This window comes from Microtus oregoni, unplaced genomic scaffold (assembly GCF_018167655.1).
Source record: "Microtus oregoni isolate MIOR12 unplaced genomic scaffold, Mior012 000001F_ref0000356, whole genome shotgun sequence".
Lineage (NCBI taxonomy): Eukaryota > Metazoa > Chordata > Mammalia > Rodentia > Cricetidae > Microtus > Microtus oregoni.
This window is the reverse complement of record NW_024543060.1, coordinates 1391890-1415816: the sequence shown is the minus strand read 5'-3', so window position 1 is coordinate 1415816 and position 23927 is coordinate 1391890.

Below are 23927 nucleotides of genomic sequence, written 5' to 3'. Positions count from 1 at the left end.
GATGTTATATTAGATGGTGATTGTTTTAGATAAATACAAAGAATAGAGTGTCTTTATAACTTTGATCTTAAACATTATAACAAAATGGTTTAATGGGTGAAAAATGAATAAAAACTCGGCCCCATCTTAGCCAATGTTTTCCATGTTAGACAGTATTAACATGTAAATGGAGTGTCTGGGAAAAAATTGAGTTTTAATTTATTTATCACTTTTAATCCAGATAGTTGACAGAGCTTTAATGAGTTAAATGAGGGAAAAAGCAATATATGAGTTGATAGTGTAGATAAAGATTTAAATGCACAGTCATTCCTAATATAGAGTTCGAGATTTATAATACCTGAGGGTTTCAGAGAATTTACTGTTTGAACACAAATATTTGACATTATCATGTTCTTGTTCTCTTTACAGTAATAAACTAGCTTATGAAGTTAGGAATTTAGCTTGTTAAATAATCTAGTACCTAAAAGCATTAGTATAGATATTAAAAGTTTTCTTATAGTTGATTACTTCTGATAGGGTAAGAGACCATAACTTGGCTAATAATAAAAGCTATTACAGTTATATATGATTATGTGTCCTTTAATCACCCTTTAAAGGACATGTTTAAATACTTCAAATTTGCGAATCTCTCCAGTCCTCTTAATACCTAGTTTATTAGGTAAGAATTTGAGGAAAGATTTATTGGTGTTTCAATTTTTTAATTAAATTTTTCCCAGTGATAGAGTTATATCATCAAGTACAGATTTATAAATTTCAGTTAAAGGCATTATCAGGGTTTCAGGAAAAATAATTGTCTTTAAAGAACATTTGTACTGTCGTTTCTATATTTCTTAGTGGAGTATTTATTTTAGAGTAAAAAGAGTACTTTAATAAACTAGGATGCGGTAATTTAATATCTGTTGATAAAGGGCCTTAAATTATTAACTGATTATATAATGCTAGGTCATGAACATTACTTACATCAGTGGAAGCAAGTTTTCTTTGGTAAAGATTTCAAACTATTGCAAAGATTTGCTTAATAATAGACACAATTAAGGTAAACATTTTAAATGTTTATTTGAAGCAGTTTTCTACATGTATATATTTTGTGGTTTTCTAAAAGTAATAACATCCTAATTTATTTATATTGTTTTTCTTCAAGTAATGCCTAATCAGAACTGAATATTTTACTGATCAGCTTTTTTCAGTAGGCAATATTTAATTAGTTTAAGGCTTTAAATATTTTAAAATTGTGGTTTTAAAGTAGGACTTCTGTTCTCAGCACTATTTAACCACATTGGACATTTAATTTGCTATTTCGAAAGTCAGAATCACTTGAAAGAAAATGTGACATGTTTTAAATGTGATTTCTGCAACTGATCACTCACTCGATTACTATTTTTATATGTCTAAATTTCATAAATTAAATTTTGAATTCCTTTCACAATAAAATTATTCAAAATTACCTTGTTAATTTTGTGGGGTTTTTATATGTATTTTTTATTTCTAGCATTCTTTATTGACATCTTATTTTGATAAAACATGTAGGGTTTGGTTTTTTTTTGCAAACTAACTAAATTTACTATTTTACTCCAATTTCACACTTTTAATTTTTTAATCTCAAAACTAGCATTCAAGACTAAGTATTATATAAATTTAATATCTAGTTCTAATCTGTTAATTTTTTATTTTTTAATAATATTCAAACTTTTATGTTTTGGGTCTTTCTGAAGCAATGCTTACAGTGTTGAAAGATGACTTGCGTTTAAAGTTGTAGATCTGTAGACAGCATTTTATTTTATTTAAAGCATTTTAATAATAAGCACTTATTTCTCTTACAAATTGATACTATGGACTTAAGTAAGGCTTTCCCTCTATAATACACATAATATACATTTAAGATAGATTGCACCTGAAAATATTTGATTAGTTGTGAACTTTAAAATTTTTATTTTATTATTGTGTGTGTGATAGGGTGGTGTATGCACAGAGTTCAGAGAACAGCATTATGTCCAGTCTTTCCCTCCACTTCAGTATGTTCCAGGGATGAGATTCAAAGATTGTCAGGACTGCATAGTAGATACCCTTACCCACTGAGTCACATTGCCAGCCTCAGTTACAGTTTTTGTTAACTCTTTTAGGCTAGGTCTAGGAAATATTATAGCTTGGTGTTAGAGCACTTGGCTAGCATGCCACAGCCCCAGAACAGTCCCTGAAACCACCAAAGGAAAAAAAAAGTCATTGGCTGAAGTCTTAATGCTTTATTATTTATTATTCTAGAGATTGAATCAAAGTTCTTATACTAGCATATTCTCTACCACCGAACTATATACCCAGTGCTTGAATCTCAGGGGTGGGGCGGTTGTTGTTTTTGTTTTGTTTTTCTAAGTAGTATCTGAAGTCAGCATATGATAGTGATTCAGTACATGGTGCCTGGGAGGGAACCAGGGATATTTTGTGAGCAAAAGTGTAATTTTATGTCTTGATTAGAATTTGTACCACTAGGGAAGGTACTCTTTGATCACTCTGACAAATGATTAAAACTCTTAAGAGAGTTTTGGTAACTGAGTAGTTAAATATAGCCATAGAAGCTGAAATTGTTATTTGTTACTAGCTTTTTTAGATGCATTGTAGGTTCCCTTCTCTAACCAAAATATTTTGTCTTCTCTCTTCACCCTTCCCTTTTAAAATTCCTTTTTAAATAATGATACAAATGGACTTGGCAAGTGAATTGTACTGAAGTACTTTCTTTCTCTGAGTTAGCTGCATATGCTTTTCTCGAGTAGTGCTTTTTCAGTAGTAGGAGCATCAGTGGTGAAGAAGTAAGTGTCACCATCATAGCAGTTGTTCTTGTCCCTTTTAAGAACTGGAGTTGAATAGTCACTGCTGTTTGTCAGCTGGCTGTTCTGCAGAGTCCTGTCAGTGTGGGATAAGAGTGGCCAAAGGAGTTTGCACCCAGGTGGAAAGGGTTTTCCATGTGTGGTTTGCAGAATAGTTCCTTTGAAAGATACTTTCTTCCCAGTGCACCCTTAAGAGGATAGTAAATATTTGTGGTTCTTGAACTTTTATTAACCATTTATTCAGTGGTGGTGTATTTAATTTTTAGTCAGGAAATTTCATGTTAGAGTTGAAGAATTCTAGAAGTATGTGCTGTTCCATACTTTTTACTTTTAAGCTAATAGAATAGTAAAACGTATTAGTAGCTAGGTTGCTAATGCCACAAATTCAGATATATGTTTAAGAAAGAAAAGTTGTGGCCATACAGGAGTATTTCCTTTACTTTAAGGGCATAGATCTTCCTTTTATAGCTTCATATAATGAAGCCTGAATTATTGTTAGTTTCACTATAATAAAGACATCCTATTCTTCATGTTGTCAGTAATTGGAACCAACATAGGGCGTAGGTGAAAACCCTTAAACTATTTTTATGAGTTCTTAAAAAGATACCATGTTATATTCTACATCTTTTAGAATTAGACTTTGTAATTTCAAGTAAGTTGGTTTTGTAGACTTGTATACTTCTATTTGCACAAACTTGCATACCCTACATATGTTGTTCTCCCCTTTTATCTATATAATTACAGTGCTGGATAAGTGAATAGTGGACCTCTGTTAAAGTTCTGGTTTCATTTATAAAACTTTGGTAGAAAACTACAAGTTTTGTGTTAGCCAGTGTCCTAATTTAAAGTCTGACATTTGCAGTTGTATTTTAAAAGATAGAACCATCGTTGCTTCTTGGTTACCTTCATTAAAATCACTTCTGATCCATCTCCATGCTTAATGTTTGCTCTACCAGTCATAGTAAACTCAGAATATCATTTCTTTGGTATTACTAACAAAAATGGCATTATCTGAATTAATAATTGAGACCACAGTCTATTCTGGTATTGTGAAATTAAGCATAGTCAATTGTAAATTGAAATTGCTTTTTTAAGCTACTACTGTTTTTAATATGTTGATGTAGTTTGACAGATAGACATTAATATTGCACATGTTTAACCTAAAAGTTTAGCTACATAATCCTCTGTTGAAAATATCTTCCACCCTGATGGACTCCTGCTGAATGTCTGTGGACTGACTACTAGAATGAGCTAAAATACAACATTTTTCCTGATCTGCTTAATCAAAATCTCTGATCCTAGATGTTTACAATTTACAGTTTTTACAAGCTCTAAAGGATTGCCCCCCTCCCTTCTCTTTTTTAAGGAGCACCGCAAATGAGCCAGTACAGTGGCGGGGGTGGGAAGGATTATTCATACCAAACCATTTATATCTGGCCCATCCACCATCCCCAGCTATTGGTTGGTTATCTTGGATCTAACAAAGTTCAGTATCTAATTAGAAATTTTATCATTTCTACAACACTTCTAAGTTTTGGTATTTTCTCAGTCGTATGAAGAGCAATCTGTTTTCACAACTTTCATTTTTGTGAAACTGTTTTGGGACAAATTTTGTCCCTATGTTAGATACACACTTGCGAGCAGAAGAGATGGATCACGTGAGAGCTGTTGGAGAGATGCTCAACTGCCTAGCTCCTGCAGCGGATCTAGATTCAGTTCCCTGAACTCACATGGCAGCTCACAGCCCTAGTTCTAGGGAATCTGACACCTTCTGGCCTCTGTGGGCACCAGCCATGCAAATAGTACATAGACATACATTTGGGCAAAACACCCATACACATAATAGATGTCAAGAATAAGATAAAAAATAAAAACTCAACATTAAAAAAATGTTCATTGGAAAAAAAATTCATTTCTACACAGGAGTAGCTATTTTTCTTAATTTTTATTTTATTTTGGTTTGGTTTGGTTTTTCAAGACAGGGTTTCTCTGTAGCTTTGACGCCTGTCCTGGAACTTGTTCTGTAGACTAGGCTGGTCTCGAATTCACAAAGATCCCCCTGCCTCTGCCTCCCAAGTGCTGGGATTAAAGGCATATGCCACCACTGCTCAGCCTTAAATGAATTTTTCAAATGTCAGGGAAAATACGAAAGTTTTTGTTTAGTTTGTAGAGCACTTGGCAATGTCATAGTACTGTTGACCCCCCCCCCCCCCGCACTATACAATGGACATAGTCTCATACACTGCATGTGTATATTATTCTGAATGACTGAATTCAGCAAAAAATAAACCTTTGCGGAAAATACTTATATGTTTAACAGTTAAATTTGTAGTTATAGTGTAAAAAAATGCATGGAAAATAAATACAAAATTCAAGACTAGTTGCATCTTAAGAATGGAATGAGATCTGAGCTTGGCACATCAGGATCTTTATGTATAATTGGGATATTGTTTAGATTTCAATAGAGCTGGATTTGGGGTAGAGATTCACATTGGCATTATTGGAGTGGGGAATTGGTGGATTTTGAAATAGATTATTTTAAAATAAAAAAATGCTGACCCTTTTGTGAGAAAGTAATCTGTAATATATACTTGGAATGCTCTGGCAAAATCATAAAGATTTTGTGTATTCTTTCTATACTGTATCTTGTAATAAGTACTTGTATGTTGCTATGTTGACATATTCCAGTAATCCCAGCACCTGGGAAGGTGAGGCAAGATCTCAAGTTCAAGGCCAAGCTGGGCCATAGTAACAAGACTGTCTTAAAAAATAAAAGCACAGTTTAAATGTCTTACAGAAGTAAAATACCAGCGAAGTTACTGGGATGTTCTAAAGGCAGGGCTTTAGTATTCTTCTATACTTCAAGGGTGGCCTGGAGGGATGTCTCAGCCGTTAAAGCTAGGCTCACAACCAAAAATATACTTCAAGGGTTTTGAATCCTTTCTCTGCAAGGTAAAGTACAGCCGTGAAAACAAGTTCTTTTTCACTTCTTTCACTTTTTGCTTCAATTTCTGAACAATATTTTCTTTTGTTGTGGTCATAGCACAAATGTTTTAGTTCCACTGATTTTTTTTCAACACATTTTAAACTTGTGGTTTTCTACATTGTATTAGACTACATTGTATGTAGACTTTGTGTGTGTGGATCTGTGTGTGCTGTGAATTGAGAAAAGGGGAAATAATCTTGGGATGTGACCTTGAATTGTAAAATTGTAAAATACTTGGAATTTTATGATGTCCTCAGAAACTCAGCATACTCCAAGTTAGACACCAAAGCGGCAGTGTTAGCTACACTTGACACACTTGAGTTTTAAATATTCAAAAGGTAGTTTTAGTGGGAAAGCACATTTTACAGACTTAATGACAATGCACTGGATTGAAATCGCAAACAGTGCTGCTGGCAAGTTGTAATCTGTGATTATTGTGTAATGTATAAGAACCAGAAAACAGTGCCGACACCAGTTGAAAATGCTTTTGCTTATGTAATAAGCTCAAATTTTAAAGTCTTCACTCTTTTTTCCTAGGTTTAACAATGATAAAATGAAGATATTACTAAAACAGCCCTCTAAGTAGCTCAACAATTATTTTGTAAGTATTAGCTTCCAGCTCTTTCCTCACCACTATTACTACAGAAACTTACTGTTTGCTATCACGTTCCCATTCATTTCTGATTTTTCTATCTATTCTAGAATAACTTAAATTTCTCCTTAGCGCCCTATTTATTGATGTTTGATTTTAATAGTTTAGAGCGAGAATTACTTCTTTGCCTTAGGCAACTTGATTAGTGTGGAAAGTATTTTACTAGTGTGGAAAGTAAAGGCCCTGTTATCTCCAAGTTTGAGGATCACAATATTAAATCATTAAAGTTTACAGATAAGTAAAGATCTTTCTTAAAGGCTTACATATTTTTATTTTATATGTGTGTTTGACTGCATTTACATATCTGTACTGTGCCTGGTGCCCATGGAGGTTAGAAGACATTAGATCCCTTAGAACCCCAGTTCTAGGGTGTTGGTTGTGAGCCACCATGTGGGTGCTTGGAACCCTGGTATCTATCTACAAGAGCAGGAAGTACTCTTAACCAAGGAGCCATCTGTCTAGCCCCAGTAATGGTATTTTTTATTATCATTATTCAGGTTTGTTGATCTTAAAGTTTTATAACTTGAAAATAGACTTCTTTGTGAGAAGCTTTTTACATTTAGCTCTTAAAACTTCAGGAGATAGGGCAAACAGCAAAAGCAATCCCTTTTCTGTCTGTGCACTTATGAACACAAATATACATACATTTACACACATTAAAATTTTTCTTATTTAAATTTTGGAAAGTTTATAAATTACAGCAGAATAATGCTAACAGGTTAGCTGAAATATATCTCTAGAAAAGCTAGCATATTAATAAGCCATATTTAATACTCACAGATAACTATTTCTATGCAAGTATTCAAGACTCTAAAATTGCCAGGTGGTTGTGACACACACCTTTAATCCCAGCACTTTAGGCAGAGAGAGACAGATGGATCTCTTTAGATCGAGGCCAGCCAGATCTACAGAATAAGTTCTAAGAAAGGCTCCAAAGCTACAGAGAAAACCTGTATCCAAAAAAAAAAAAAAAGAAAGAAAGAAAAAAAACCTAAAAAAATAAAAAAGATTCGTTGAGCTAATTTTGCATCTCTCAAAAAAAGTCAGACTCACGTTCCTAATCCTAATGGTGTTAAGGGTTGGGTGACCCAGTTTAAATGAAAGTTAGTGCTTCAGATGCTGCCTGTCCATTGTTCACACATTGCATTAGTAATCTAAAACCTGTGTATGTTAGATGACTTACTGTCAAGATGATCAACCATTCAACTCAAGTAGTGAGGATGAAATTACTTTGGTGGGGAAAGTGGGGGGGAGTACATAGGGGAGATAAGTTAAATACTGAAAACTTTGTTTTACTAGCAACAAAATCCTACCTTTTTATATAAAATTATTTCATATTTTTATCTCTTGAAAATTTCAGTGAAAATATTTGCAAATCCCTAAAAGAATTTTACACAGTCCAGGCTTGGATTCCTTAACTGAAACCTTGGAAGTCAGCTTCAGCCTTCCTTTTAACTTAAGTTACTAAAAAAGACAGTTTTCTAGTTGATACTATACTGCTAGTGTAGACTCCTGCTATGACCCACTTTACATGACACTGTGTGGTTTTTGTCTCTTTTAGTGTTTATTTAATACCATAGTTTCTTTTAACATAGTAATTTTTTTTAAGCTGTTCCTTTATGAAGTATGTGTAAGAGAGAAAGGGTTTTTTTTGTTGATGGAGGTGGCTTTTTTTTTTTTCCTCTTTTCTTGCAGTGCTGTAAATGGCACCCAAGGCTTTACGGAAATCTAGGCAAGCACTTTATCTCCCTAACCCTTCATCTGTAGAATATGGGCGTCCTAGAAGTGACATAATGGTGTTAGTATGTTACGTGCTCTCAATTAAATAGTGGTAATGTGTTGCTCTCATTTTTCCAAGTTGCATAAAGAGATTTCTTTAAGTTCACTTTCCAGTTTAAATTTCTAATAGGAAATTTTGGTTACTTAAGTTCAAAAGTCTCAATGGCTCCGAGGTTAAGGTGACAGCTCTTTGAGAATTCCTGAGTTCAATTCCCAGCAACCACATAGTGGCACACAACCATCTGTAATGAGATCTGGTGCCCTCTTCTGGCCTGCAGGCATAAATGCAGGCAGAACATTGTATTCATAATAAATAAATAAAAACTTTTTTTAAAAAAAAATTCAAAAGTCATAGTTTTCTTTTTCTCTTTGGTTTTCTTTTTATGAATGCTTTTATTTCTCACATGGCATTTTTAGCTATATAAATTTAAATTACCTATTTATATTATACAAATTTAAAATATATTATTTGAGCTTTGGTTAAGAGCACTTGCTGCTCTTCAGAGGGCCCATGTTTGATTCCCAGAATCTACAGCAGCCTTTATCAGGTCGCTCACAGCAAACTGTTCCCAGCTTCAGGGGAACCAGCACTCTCCCTTCTGCAGGCACCCACATACTTGTGGCATATTTTACATATACATTCACAGAAAAATTAATTTAAATACATGTTATTGATTAAAACCTTGCGGTGTGTGTTGTTCACATTTAAGAATATTATGCTAGGCAGTGGTGGTGCTCACCTTTAATCCCAGCATTCGGGGGGCAGAGACAGGCGGATCTCTTTGAGTTTGAGGCCAGCCTGATCTATAGAGCGAGTTCCAGCCAGGGAAACCAAGACAAACTAGACAAACAAAAGAATATTACACTTATCTTAAATATAAAACAGCAAATATGTTAACCTAATAAAGAAAGGAAATATGAAGAAAAATTCACATTCAGTTCTGTCAGTATTGATAATCCTGTAATTTAATAATGACAGAAACCAGTTACTTCCTAATTTAGGAAACCTACTCAATTTGACTACTCTCAGATGATGTGGTAAAAATAAAAACGATAAAACCACTTCCCATGTAGGAACTATATCAGGTTAGCAATGAAATAGTTCATTGAAACACTGAATTCGTCAGAAATGCAAACCCAACAGAGAACTTAGGTTGAATAGGCATTTAATGAACATCTAGTCACTATTAAATGTGCTCATATAAGTTTAAGGTATAAATTTAAATGAGGTAGACATTTGTCACATTTTACCTTAAAGGAACCAGAACAGGGTCAGTGTACTAGAGTAACTGAGTAAGGTCTCCTAAGGGATAGAATGTCAGGGTTCTGCCCTCACAGTCTGTATTCTGTCATTATGCTCTAACAAACTATGATGCTTATTAATAAGTTTTTTAAAAAAATTCAGTCAAGACAACATTCCTAAAATCTCTTAAATTTTGTGAAATGCTACGGAAACAAGATGAATTAATATTAGAAGTCTTTTAAAGTTAAAAAAAAGTAGTAAATATTTCTAAACAAATAATGGAAACAATAGAGTTGGGGGAAAGGTCGGACAATTGCGGATTGCTCTGTCTTTTTAAATTGCTATTCTATTTTATTACACAAGGAATATTAATTTAGGTATTTATAAAAAGTCCCATAGAGTTTACTTCTTTAAACAAAACATTTAATTTACCTATTTTTATCTCACCTTTCAGAATTACTTAGTTTTTCTCCTAAGAACTTAAGTAAAATGTTGAACTATCTCAAAAACCAACAAAGAAAATAAATGGTCCTTGGGCCATAATATAAACTACTGAATTTAAAATTACAACAATTGAATAAAGATAAAGAACAATATTTTTTACTAACCTTTACCTGTAATGTAATGATTTTCATACTTTTTCTTTTAGCTGGCACACTTGAAAGCAAAGATTTGAGGACTTAAAGACAGTATGATATTTCAAGTGACCTAAGGTACAGGAATTGAGAAATGGCATGGATCATATATACTAGGAGTAGGTTGCTATATAACTAGTCCAGTTTGAATCGAAAATTTGGTATGAAATGAAATAGTAAAAGCTGTTGTTTGTCAAGAGATGGAGTCCCTCACGAAAGGGGAGAGACGGCCTTTTAATAGTGTCAGGAAAACTAGGTAATCCCACAAAAAAAGAAGCTAGACATCATTACCGTGCATAAAAATTCATTTTAAATAGTCAAAGACTAAAAAAAGTTTAAAACTGAAACTCCCTTAAGTAGACGGGTAGGGGTGGCACATGCCTTTAATCCCAGCACTCAGGAGGCAGAGGCAGGTGGATCTCTGTGAGTTTGAGGCCAGCCTGGTTTAACAGAGCAGGTTCCAGGACAGGCTCTAAAGCTACACAGAGAAACCTTGGTTTAAGGGAGGAGGGGAGAAGTTGCTCACCATTGGTGGCATATGTCTTTAATCCCAGAAGCATGAGGAACTAGAGGCAGGCAGATCTCTGAATTCGAGGCCAATCTGACCTACAGAGCAAATTCCAGGACAGCCAAGGCTGCACAGAGAAACCCTGGCTCACAAATAGATGGATGGATGGATGAATGAATGAATGAATAAATAGAAAAGCAATAGAATCAACTCCCACAAGACATTCTTTAATTGCCATACATGTGCATGGTGGTGACATTCACACTCATACACAAATAAATGTAGTTTAAATACACACACATGGGAGACTGAGGCATAGAGAAATACTGTCCCCAGAGATAGTGTCTTATGCCTGTAGTGCCAGGTTGGGGGGCAGGACTGAGGCAGTAGAATTGCAAGTTTCAGGCCAACCTGGGTTACTAGTAGGATTCTGTCTCAAAGGAACACATTATCAAAGAAAAATTTCATAAAGCTCCAAAATGAGAAAAAACTGGGGGTTGAGGAAATGGCTCAGTGAATAAAGTTCTTGTTACACAGAAGACTTGAGTTTGAATTCCTAGAACCTACATAAGCCAGATAAAGTAACATCGAATAAAAGACCTTATCTCACTCTAGCAAGGTGAGGAAAATACCTGAGGTTGTCTTCTGACTTCCACTTGTTTTCAGTGGTGCACACATACATACATCATAAATAGATATTTCAGGGGTGGGGTGAAGAAATAGCTTAGAAGTTTAGAGCACTTTCTGTGCTTGCAGAGGACTTGAGTATTCCTTCAGCACACATCAGGTGGCTCACAATCTATAGCTATAGTTCTAAGGGATATTAGCCACTGCCCATACTTGGCACATACAGAAAAACAGGAACACACACATAAATAAAGGGTGTTGTGTTTTTGTTTTAATTAGAGCTGGGGAATAATGAAGCATTTGCTGTATAAACAAGAAGACCTCAGTTCAATTTCCAGCACTAAGTAGAGCATGGTAAGTTGGTTACAGTAACACATGTTTTTACTCCCAGAAATTACAAGATTCTAGTATATGCTTGAGAATAAATCTTTTAAAATTTGTATAAGTGAAGCAACTAAAATATAAATTCCTCTTGACTTTATTGTCTGATATGGCAAATTCAGGAGACAGAACAGAAAGTTAATTTCTTATAACTAAGAGATAGAACTTGGCAGCTGGTGTTAATGAGTAAAGTGTATGGGTTGGAGGTGAGAAATTTAAAGTGGTAGGGTTGACGGTGTTTGGGTATAAATGCACTTAATTCCACCAAACTAAGATTTATAAAGTGTTGCATTTTGTTAAATATGCTTGACCAGTTTTTAGAAATAAAGGGCATTTCTTGCTGTGATTTATTTAATGTTTATGAAACATGAGCATGAATGTAAATACTCATTCTGTTTCAAGTTTGGCTGTCAGCTTTAAAAGTAGGATTTTACACACAAAAGATGGACTTAATTTTGAAATCATTCATTTGACATTGGAATAATCATTCAATGTGTAGACGTTCTGTACAGGGACAAAGAACATTGATGAGAGCTTGATATGTGTATGTTTGTAACAATGTCTCTTGTAGCCCTGGATGCCCTCAGACTTATTGTGTAGCCAAGGATGGCCTTGAAATCTTGATCCTACTCCTTTATCTCCCAAGTGTTGGGATTATAGAGAAACTATATTTTGTGTACTGCTATACCAACTACAGTGTAACAAATGGGATAGTGGTAACAGAGTAGGTGTTCAGTAAAATATTCAAGTGAAAAATAAGCATGTATGTTTAAAATTTAATGAGATAGGTTTGAGGAGAACCTAAAATTCCATGTAACTGATTGATCATGCTGATTAGTTTGGCAACTTACAAACAGACATCTAGAAAGGGGGAATCTCAGTAGAGGAATTACTTTCATCAGATTGTCCTGTGGATATATCTAGTGAGCATTTTCTTGATTAATGCTTGATGTGGGAGAGCTACACACTGTGGGCAGCATCATCCCTGGCCAGATGGTCCTGGGTGATATAAAAGAAAGCATTGCAAGTCAGTATACAACACTCCTCTATGGCCTTTTCTTCAGTTCCTGCCTCCTGGTTCGTGACTTGAGTTTTTGCCCTTCATGATGGATATTAGGTTATAAGATGAAATAAACCCTTTCCCTCCCAAGTTGTTTATGATTGTGTTTTTTACAACAGTGGAAAACAAACTAGGACACTGAGAAACTGAAGTATGTGTTGATTTATCTTAAATAGATGTAGAAATCGTGTTAAAACTTTAGGCAATAATGGAGAAATGGGTGAAACAGCAGTTGCTTATACACAAAATGATCTATATAATTTTAGTAGAAGATAAAATATATAACTAATGGAATATGACTGCTTATCGACATTAGAATGAATGAAATATGACTGTTTCCTATAACTGATTAGAATAGAGATGAAAATTTCACGGTTTGTTGATTCAGATTTGTCCTGTAATAGAAAGCATAGAAATTTCTAAGACAGAATAGCCATTTTAATGAAAAACAAATAAATGGTCACTTAGCCTTGAGCTGCAGGATGCCTCTTTTATATCTTTTTAGGAAACCAAATTGACATGTTATCCTAAGACATGTTATTCTGGGTAATATATATTAAATAACACTGAATTTACAGTAATAACCATTCCAATATGGAGATAATGAGTGTTCATGTATGAATTGGGGGAGGCTACATAGTGTGTGTGTGTGTGTGTGTACACATACAGAGACATAATTGCTATTAGTATGAAAATACTTTGAAGTCGCTTTGGTCTTTTTCTAAGTATTTTGTTGGCATAAATTTCTGTCTCGAAAAACCAAAAAAAAAAAAAAAAAAATTTCTTGAAACTGAGTTCTTGTATGTTTCGTGTTTTTTCTGAAATGTTAACTTACCTTATCCTATGACTTAGGCTTTGAAAGGTGTGTTCCTTTTAGTAAGGTAAAAGCCAACTTTTATAATTGCTTCATTTGTTAAATATTTTCAAAAGTTTGGCTATTAATAAATCATTCTTATTAAGTTGGTACAGAAAAATGGCTTGTTTTCCTCATTTTTATGATTACTATAAATTACAGCACTATATTAAGTACACAGTAAGCTTTTATTAAATTTATGATATGGACATAAATTTTTTTTTACTAAAAGTTTATAAAATTATGCATTTACTAGTGTAAGGGTTTTCAAAGATGGCTCTTATATATTCTGTTTTTTCCTAAAAAGAGTTTTTGTAAATTAGTATTTAGGTGCTATTGTGTTATCAAAAACAAAAAAACCTTGGAGTAAAGTAGCAGCACATAATGGTTTGTGGATTTTGAAAAGGTGCAGGCCATATTGTGCTGCCTCAAAATACAAGGATCTGATCTTCTGAAGAAAACACGTGTTTTATATTCATAGCTCCTATGATAGCAATGTCAGCAGTGCCTTAGCAGCACGTAAATATTGGCGTTAAGATTCTGAAATTATCTCCAGTATTAACTGTGCTGCTGAAGTAAGGTTGGCCATACTCTACAACTATAATTTAATGTATATTGAATCTACCGGTATGTTTTCAAGTTTTTCTGATTGCATTTTCTATATTAGTGATTTTGTTCAGTATAATTCTGTAATAATGTAATAGCTTCCCACATGCATTGTGTCTGTTAAAATGCTGTGTAATTGTTGGTAGCATGCTTCTGACTAGCAGGCACAAAGCCATGGGTTCCAGTCTCACCACTACATACCAGGTACACATCTGTAATCCCAGTGCTCAGGAGTGGAAGCAGGAGAATCAGATTTAAGGTAATCGTCAGCCACAAAACAAGTCTAAGACCTACATGAGAATCTGTCTCCCAAAAAAAGCATATAATTATTTCTGTGTCTAGGAGGAATTGATTCTAGGGCTTCAGGGATACTCAGATGAGTACCATATGTAAAATGGTATAATGTCCTCCATAGAGAAATCCTGTCTCAAAAAAAAAAAAAAAAAAAAAAGGTATGTCTGCTGGTGACCGGTGTATATTCCTCTTATACTTAAATCCATCTCTGATTGCTTTTTATGTGCAATGCGGTGTTATGTTACACAGATACATTGTATTATTTAGCTTATTTCTGTAATGACAAGAAAAAAAAAACATACAAATGCAGTTCTACACACACACACACACACACACACACACACCCATCACCAAAAACAAAAATGTTTAGTTGGTTTGATGTTTTGAGACAGTGTCTCACTATGTAGACAAGGCTGGCCTGGAACTCAGAAATCAACCTGCCACTGCCTCTCAAGTGCTTTAATTAGAAGTGTGTGCCTCCACACTTGTTGGCCACTCCAGTGTTTTAAATCTGGTCAGTTGAATCTATAGATGGAGCACTAACTGTAACTGATTTAATGTCTTTTAAATTGTTGAATGCCCTCAAGAGTCTCTTATTAACTAAAGCGGTAAAGTATTTCCCTAGTACAGAAAAGTCCTGAGATCTCTCCCCAGCATTTCCATTAAAAGTTTCTTGAGAGAATTTAGAAGCACCATAGAATTTATTTTAATGTATTTTTATATCCTATATGAATGTGAATTCAGATTATTACTTAATTAATATTTATTTTCCTATCTTTTTATTAATTTATTTTCCTCTTGACTTGAAGTTTTATCTTCAAGTATTACTGATTTTGAACAGAATTTAGAAGATAATCTTTAGTATAATGTGTCAGAATTTTTCATTTTAAATGGAGAGAAAACATTAAAATACGTTTTGAATTTCTAAACTTCAATTGTAGGAAAATCCTTAGAGATGACCAGCCTTTTCATTGGATAACTGAGGAAACAACCTGAAATTTAATTTGCGACAGATGATATATGTCTTCTAACTAATAATTGCTGTTTTTCTAATTTTTACTAAAATATTTTCTTAAGTTCTTAGAGAGGACATTTAATAAGGCAAAGTCTGAAGGGCTTCTGTACCTTATTAATATTTAACTTCAGATTTAAACCAAGTTGTGGTTTAGTTATTAATTTTATGAATGTAAATATAGTCAGAATATTTTAATTACAGTTCAAAGGAAATGTTTGTACTATCTGTATTCCTTTTTTGGACTGTTTAGGTCATTATTTAACTGTCATTACTTCCTGTAAAGATCATCTTAACCTTTTCAGATTAAAGGTTCTTAATGGATTCCAACTAACTAATATTGTGTGCAGTGGAAATCCTAATGTATTTCACAGTTACTTTTCAAGATTAATATTCAAAGGAACTACTACTCAGTTCTAATTTAAAGGTAAAATTAAATTAATTTCAACTAATTTATTTAATTATAAAATACATATTTAAGAACAACCACTTTTTTCTGGTGGGGCTGTCCATAACTAAAGTAGTAAGAGATCATACCTATTGTGGTCAGAGTTAAAATACTAACTTTTACATGAGAATGGTGGTTCTTTTGCAAGTCTTTGTCGGCTATTGAGGTAAGCATTTGCTGCATAAGCATGGCAGCTGGTGTTCCAACTGTGAAATCAACATAAAGGAGAAATGAGAGAACCAACCCTACGGAATTATTCTCTGATCTCCATAGAAATCATGATAAGGTTTTGTTTTAATCACTGAACTTTTTTCTTTGTTTTAGCCATTATATGAAAAACAATTACTAAATAATTATAAATCCATAGTTTGTTCTATTAAAGCCTGCTTAGAAGTATTTATTGAGTGACTTTATAGTTTGTCCAATGTTTTCCACATAAAATTTTTAATTCTTGTTTTCCGTTCTAAAAATAGCTAAAGAAATTTTTAAATACTATGGCTAGAAAGAAAATAGGTGATACAACCCTATAATACCAGCATTCGGGAAGTGGAGACGAGAGGACCATCAGGAGTTGAAAGTCAACTTCAGCTCCAGCTCATTCTAAGCAACAAACCAACAAGAACCAAAGAAATCTTATTGTACTCAAACTAGGTTGTAACTTGGTGATAAAATATGTGTTACTTGTTTGATCCTTGCAGGAGGGAGGGGCATGGAAAGGGAATTGTGGATTGCATAAGAAATAGGACCATGTGTTGGAATACTTGGTCCTCATTTGGTGGACCTGTTTGGAAGGGTAGGAGGAGGTGTGTCACTGGGAACTCTTCCTAGTTAGCTCTTTCTCTGCCTGCTGTTTGCAGATGGGGATGTGAGTTATGAGTTGCTGTTCCCATGCTGTGCCTGTCTGCTGCCTTGATGGTCACGGGCTCGAATCCTCTGAAATTGTAAGCCCCAAATTAAATACTTAGATAAATTTCTCTTGGTCCTGGTGTCTCTTGATAGCAACAGAAAAGTCACTAAGCATTACTTTAATTGTACATAACTTCTTTTCATATATACACATTTAAATGTATTATTTTAAATACATTTTCACTGACTTGGAAATCTGGAGTTAATTCATCTTTGTGACTAATTTTGAAACAAATAGCTAGTAGTAAAATTAAAGTTATACCCGTTTACATTAATAATAATAATAAAGTCATCTTTCAAAGAAGAAATTATAGATGGATGTTCTTTTGTGCTCTTAGGTTTTACATGCTCAGTTTTACAAGTTAACATTCTAATTAAAATTGTTTTTTGGCTTTTTTTGTCTCTCTTTGCAGGGGTTTGGGGAAGCATTTCTTCTGAGTTGATTCTCATTAAATACTATTGAAAAGGGGAAAGAATAGGGTCCTAATTTGGAGAGGGGTAGATTTGGATCCAGTAAATATATTCCTTGGAAAATAAATGAGAGAGCATTATTAATACAGTCCATCTAAGGAATAGTTATAAGGGATAGTTTATTTCTAATACTTTGAAGTCTTTAATACACAGATTGTTCCTCCATCAGAAACTTTAAGGGATTGTAATCCTTCTTGCCTTGTGTATTCATAAAATATATCCTGGGCGTTTCACTTTTCTCGTTTCTTCATTTAATTCTTTTTCCTTTTCTATTTATGTTTGCTTGTTTGTTTTAGTGCTTGGGAGTTGAACTCAGGACTTCTAAAAGGGCTCTACTTCTAAAACATCCCAATACCAAAAAAGAGAACTATTGAAACTACTTTTCTGCCAAATGTTCTTCAGCCTTAACTTATTAATATGTCCAATGAATCATCCTTTAGTAAGGTTTCTCCCTGCTCCTCCATTTGCCTTTGGTGATTCTATTAAGTAATTTCTTTGGAAAATGCTAGTTTTCATTTTTCTTATATTTAGGAATACTTATATGTAAAATTTTAATATGCAAAGTTTAAAATGTCATTTTAGTTTGAATCAATGAAGTCTAGTACTGTGCTAAAATAAAATAGTATGTTTAAATTGTTTATTTAGAAAATTTGAATTTTAATTAGATTTTTATATAAAAGTTTTATATTTTCATTTTTAGTCATATGAAAATGTTAAATATTTGTCAAATAGCACTAAAAATATATTTTAAGCCAGATGTGCCCACATGTAATCCCAGCCCTGTCTCCTTAAGCCAATAAGGTACAAAAATAACCAGGCATGGTTGCACACAGCTTTAATCTTGGCTCTCAAGGCAGAGCAAGTGGATCTCTGAGAGTTCAAGACAGTCTAGGAGACATCTTGAGAATTTTTCCATTTTTGTACTAAAAAATATTACTTCGTTCCATTTTTAAATATTGAAAATATCACAAAACCAATCAGATTAAGTCCCTTGTTTTCATGGAGTTTACAGTACTGGTGGAGAGTGGATAGATACTTGGATGAAGAAAAAAATTGATAGTTTTATGTTCTGTGGGAAAAAATTGAATTAGGCAAGATACAAGTGATATAGTTACTGTTATTTGGAAGTATATCTTCAAAAATACTTTCGAAAGTATTCTTGGGGGTGCGCCCCTGCAAGTGACATTTGATTAGTAAAACTGTATAAACTACCCAGGAGAAGATTTATGAGTGAGACCATACTCAAACACATTCTTAATGCTAATATTCTTTAGCTTTAGGCTCTTCTAGACATGTGTGGAGTTCTTTTGCTGGTGTGTTTTTTCTTTATCTTTTTATTTTTGTTTTGTGTGTATATTGCCTGCATGCATGTCTGTCTACCACCTGTGTGCCTTGTGCCTAAGAGATGGAAAATAGGTATGAGATTCCTGGAGTTATGGACAGTTGTGAACCCCCATGTGCATTCTGGACATCAAATCTGGGTGCTCTTAACTGCTGAACACTCTCCCCAACCCTCCTGTTGGTTGGTTTTTGCTGAAGATGAAGCCTAGGGCCTCAAATATGCTTCCTAGGTTCCTAAGGTACAGCCTAGTTTTTCTAGCCCCAACTTCTAGAAAAAAGTTTATTTCTAAAAGATCATTAGCTATATAATAGTATTGTAAACATAATGTAAAAAGAGTGAAATAATTCTAAATTTGAGTTTGAGAATATAGAAAGATAAAACATGTTTCCTGTGTGGCTTCTTCCTTTACCATGCTGCTTATGCTTCCCATGGTGTGAAAGGTACTTTGAGGGGAAGGAGGGCCTTAAGTTTTGTACTTCCGTGACCACATTAAGTTCATCAAAATGTGAAATGAAATTTATGTTTGGTGTCGTAAAAACATTCAGCCCAGTGTTTATATAGCATGCATAAAGTCCAATTCCGCCTCACCTCTCAAATTCTGGAAATGTTAATGATAGTAATTGTGGTTATAAGCTGTAAACATGACAACAATAAAATGGGTAAGTTTAGTTTATTACAATGAAGTTTTTCTCTGAATGACTCATTTAGAATATAAGCAAATATTTCAATTCATTTTTTTCAAATTATTTTACAAAACTCAACTTGATAAAAAATTATTAATAAGCTATTTATTTGTTTAAAAAATCTGATTAAGGGGGCTGGAGAGATGGCTCAGAGGTTGAGAGCACTGGCTGCTTCTCCAGAATTCCTGAATTCAATTACCAGCAACCACATGGTGGCTCACAACCATCTGTAGTAAGATCTGGTGCCCTCTTCTGGAGTGCAGACAGAACACTGTATACATATTAAACAGATAGATAGATCTTTCAGAAAATGCAAAAAGAGTCCAAGCTGGGCAGTATTCTGGCTTCTCTCAGCATTTCATCCCTATGTAATCCTGCCATCTAGGCTATTTATTTGCTCTTGGCTCCCTGTCTTAGTCCTCCTTTCCAGCTACCCCAACCCCAGCTTCACTGCTTTATCTCCCTGCTCTGGACTCTTCCAGATGCCTCTGGCTATACTCTCCCTCATGTCTCCAATAAAAATTCTCTGCTCAGTCATACGATGGAGTGGTTATGACCTTCATATACTTGATTTCTGTCAAAAAAAAAAAAACCCTAAATTCTTTCAATAGTGCACACTTTCTTAAATCAGATTGCCTTGGGTTCTGTATGGTTAGATTGAAGGATTAAATTTGAATTCTGTAAATAACGGTTCTAAAAACCTAGCATAAATTCTTCACTTATTCAAATTAAAATACTGCTAATAAACAATTTTTCCCAAATCATTTGTGATTGGAAGTCTTTGATGTATGACTAATGTTAAATCACATGTAAAATGTATAGATGTAAACCAATAATGTATTGAAAGAAAGAAAAAATATGAAATGCTTATGTCTTAAGGAATAGCCAAAGGAACTAAAGAGTTGGAGTGAGATTTATTTATTGCATGGAAGGACAAAAGTGACTTGAGTAAGCTCTGGGAGGCAAATAAGGGAATAATTATGTTAATGACTACTTCATAAGGTCTTTAGAATTGGTGGAATAAAATTTAAACATTTTAAAGGCATCTCTTGAAATGTGACACATCATCTTGAACATGAAAATTCTTACCTTAAAAATCTCTTTGGGAGCTCATTGTCTAAGAGAAAACATACCTTTGCCATTGATGGGCTAAACTACGCTTTCAAAATCATTTTCTAGAAGTGCTTAATTGCTGCTGTCTTTCTGCCTTTCACAGTAACTCTTAAATACTATGGAAAGTTTTACTTAACATGTAGAAGTTCTTTGTGGGGGGAGGTCTTGATTCAGAAAAGCCACCTTACCTATTATGCAGCTAGTTTTCTTATGTAATAAATAATATGATAATATCTATAGTCCTCTCTTACTAGCCTGTTAATGGAATCAGATTGAGCCCAGGGTACCTTAGCTCATTTGATGATCAGTGTTTTAAATAGGGCTTTTAATTGCACACACCATCAGTAAATATGTTAGTTCTGTTATTCATTAGAATACAGAGATAACTCTAGTAGTTGGCTATCCAAATAAGAACAACTTGCTGAAATTGTCTCTGCAGTAGAATTTTCAGGCCTTGTTTAAGTAAAACTTAGAGGTTACCAACATCAGTTTTGCTGAAAGACGAGATGAAAGAAATGACAAGTATGAAGCTTGTGGAACAGTATTTCATAAGCCACACAAGGGCTCTTTATTTCTAATAGAGATGGCTAAAATTTACAAAACTATGAGAATCTGACAGTATGTATCTAATCTGATCCTTTAGGAAAGTGTAGCAGAGTAAAATAACATTCACAGATGTTCTTTCTAAAAGGAATTCCAGTTTTCTCTACCACCTCAAGATTAAGGGTTTTTAAAGTATAAATATATTTAAGTAAGCTGGGTTTTTCATTTCACCGTGATTGACTTTGTGGTTTCTCTATTAAGACAGCTTCAAACTCTTGAGTCAAGCTTGCTTGGGTTAATAAGCTTTTTCATAGCAATGAAACCAGAAATTCTTTTTACCTCACAAAGAAACAGTTTTGCAGCAGTAAGGTGTGACTCCTTAACACTCGCTATGTTCTTTATACCTCCCGTACTGAATTTTAACTGCTTGCCCAACCCCAGAGTACCAAGACTAGATATTACCAGCCTCAATCCGTAGTACTCATGTTGCCTTGAATTTGGAAATTGTCTCGTTTATGGATTCTGCTTTTGTTTTGTGAGCAGAGTTCCTTCATTAATTATTTTAGCACTTATCCCAACTGGAAACATCTTTCATCTCAGTGAATTCCTTGGTTTCACTCTATATTGAGTGGGACACTAACTGGAATATGTAGGTATGGGTCTTTCATAATGGGAGACAGACAATACAGTTTTCATAAAATGGTGTAGGTTATTCGTGCCACAAGAAAGTCAGTATTCTTGTGTAAGAACAAAAAACATTTTCATGTAGGGACCAATCAACTCTTCTTCATTGAGTTAATTTGCTTATTTTGTTTTCAAAATATTTTTATTTATGTGCATGCCTGTGTGTATATATCAGTACCCACAGAGGCAAGAGGATGGTGTTGAATCCCCTAGGATTGAAGCCAAATGTAGTTGTGAGCCATCTCTCGAGCTTATTTATGAAAACACAAATAATATACCACTATACTCAATGGTATATAAAGTGAATTGGAGTTATTCCTGTAAAAGTTTTCTAAAAGGTGCTACTAGAACTTAATTTTATCTACAAAGAGTCCTTACATAGTGAAAAAACAGGATCTAATTTGAGACTAAAAAGTCTTAAGCAGAAGAAAACTTTATGACAAACTTGAGAATTAGTTTGCTCGTGTCTGACTTTTCTTCTATACTGCTTGCATCTAACAAACTTCAACTTTGCTTTGTGCTTGTGCTGATTCTAATAACAGGAACAGTTACATTATTAGAAGTATCGATCACTAGAAATTTTGCTAGTGTTAAAAAGATTTGTTAAAAACAAAGTTTAGTAATATAAAAGTTACCATATGGAAAGTTTCAGAAAGAAATTTATTACCTTCCTTTAGCCAAAATACCATTGGACACAGCAGTGTGGATACTAAGCTTTGTTTTTGAATTGTTCACGCTTACTGTGTTTTTTTTTTAACCCATTCTTCCCCAAACTAAAGCAGTACACTATAATAAGTTGCCATTTTTACAAAACTGAATGGATAGATAATACTAAAGCAAGCAAAGTAAAACACTCATTAGTGTATTCTTCCTTTTGGTAAACTATTACTATCAGTCACTAACTTAATAAATTACTAAAAGTTGAGGTTTTTTTTTTTTTGTTTCCCACAACCTAGAATTCAGAAACAACTCTTAGAAATGTCAACATTTTTACCAAGTTTTTTTTTTTTTTCGTTTTTTGAGACTGTTTTTCTGTGTAGCATTAGTTGTCCTGGAACTCACTCTGTAGACCAGGAAGGGTGTGGTACAGTAAAACCTCTGCCATTATGAAACAATAGATCTCACTATGCCACCAGAGTGGCCACAATCCCTGGCGTACACATGCAATCTTTCAGGTATGACTTCTTCCTTGTCAATACTTACTTATTTTTGTTTTGGTTTAACCTTTCTCCTCCTCACCATGTGCACCATGATGTTTCAAAAATAAGGCTGGTGCCATGAATATGAAAGCTGCAATTTGCAAGGTATGGCATCTAGAACTTAGGATGCCAGTCAGAATGGGTGCAGTTCTAATTAAATGATCAGGTAACGTCACAACATGGCAGGGTGCAACATCAAAACTGTACATTGTTTTTTTTCTCTTGATGGATCAGAGGTTCCACATTGCCTCCAGTCTCTTCGTTGTGTTTTCTGTTGAGCCCCATCAGAACTCCCCCATCCTCCATGTTGAAGGCTTGCACCACCTTGGGGTTGTCTTTCTGGCACTAAAGGTTCGCCATAGCTTCCATGTGATGATCTTTAACATAGAACTTTTTGTTTTATTTTGAAGATGATTTCTCTGTGTAGCCTTGGCTGTCCTGAAACTCGCTCTATAGATCAACCAGACTAACCTCAGACTTAGAGCTCTGCCTGCCTATGCCTCTTGAGTGTTAGAATTGAAGGTATGTGCCACCACTGACTTAAGTGTTTCGTGGCAGGACCTCTCAATGAGCTGCAGGGTTTTGCAGCTAAAGCTGAGTCAGGAAGCCTCTCTTAGATGAGGCGCTTGCTTGCCTCTAGCAAGCAGAATAGACCCGAGAAATTGCTGCTACCACGTCAGGCGCCATTTTGTTGTTATAGGAACAGCGGGGCTGTGTCCCCAGCACCCCGGCTGCCTGCTAGCTTATGCCCCAAAATAACAACACACAAACTGTATTCTTTTAAACACTGCTTGGCCCATTAGCTCTAGCCCTTACAGGCTAATTCTCATATCCCGATCAACCCATCTCTAATAATCTGTGTAACATCAGTCTTACCAGGAAAGATTCTAGCCTATGTCCATCCTGGGTCTGAGCTTCATGCGTCTGCCTCAGAGAGCAGAGCTATAGCATCTGCCCGGGAGAGGGGAGCATGGTGTCTCTGAGCTCACTTCCTCTTCCTCCCAGCATTCTGTTCTGTTTACTCCACCCAACTATGTTCTAACGTATCAGGGCAAGCAGTTTCTTTATTTAATTAACCAATGA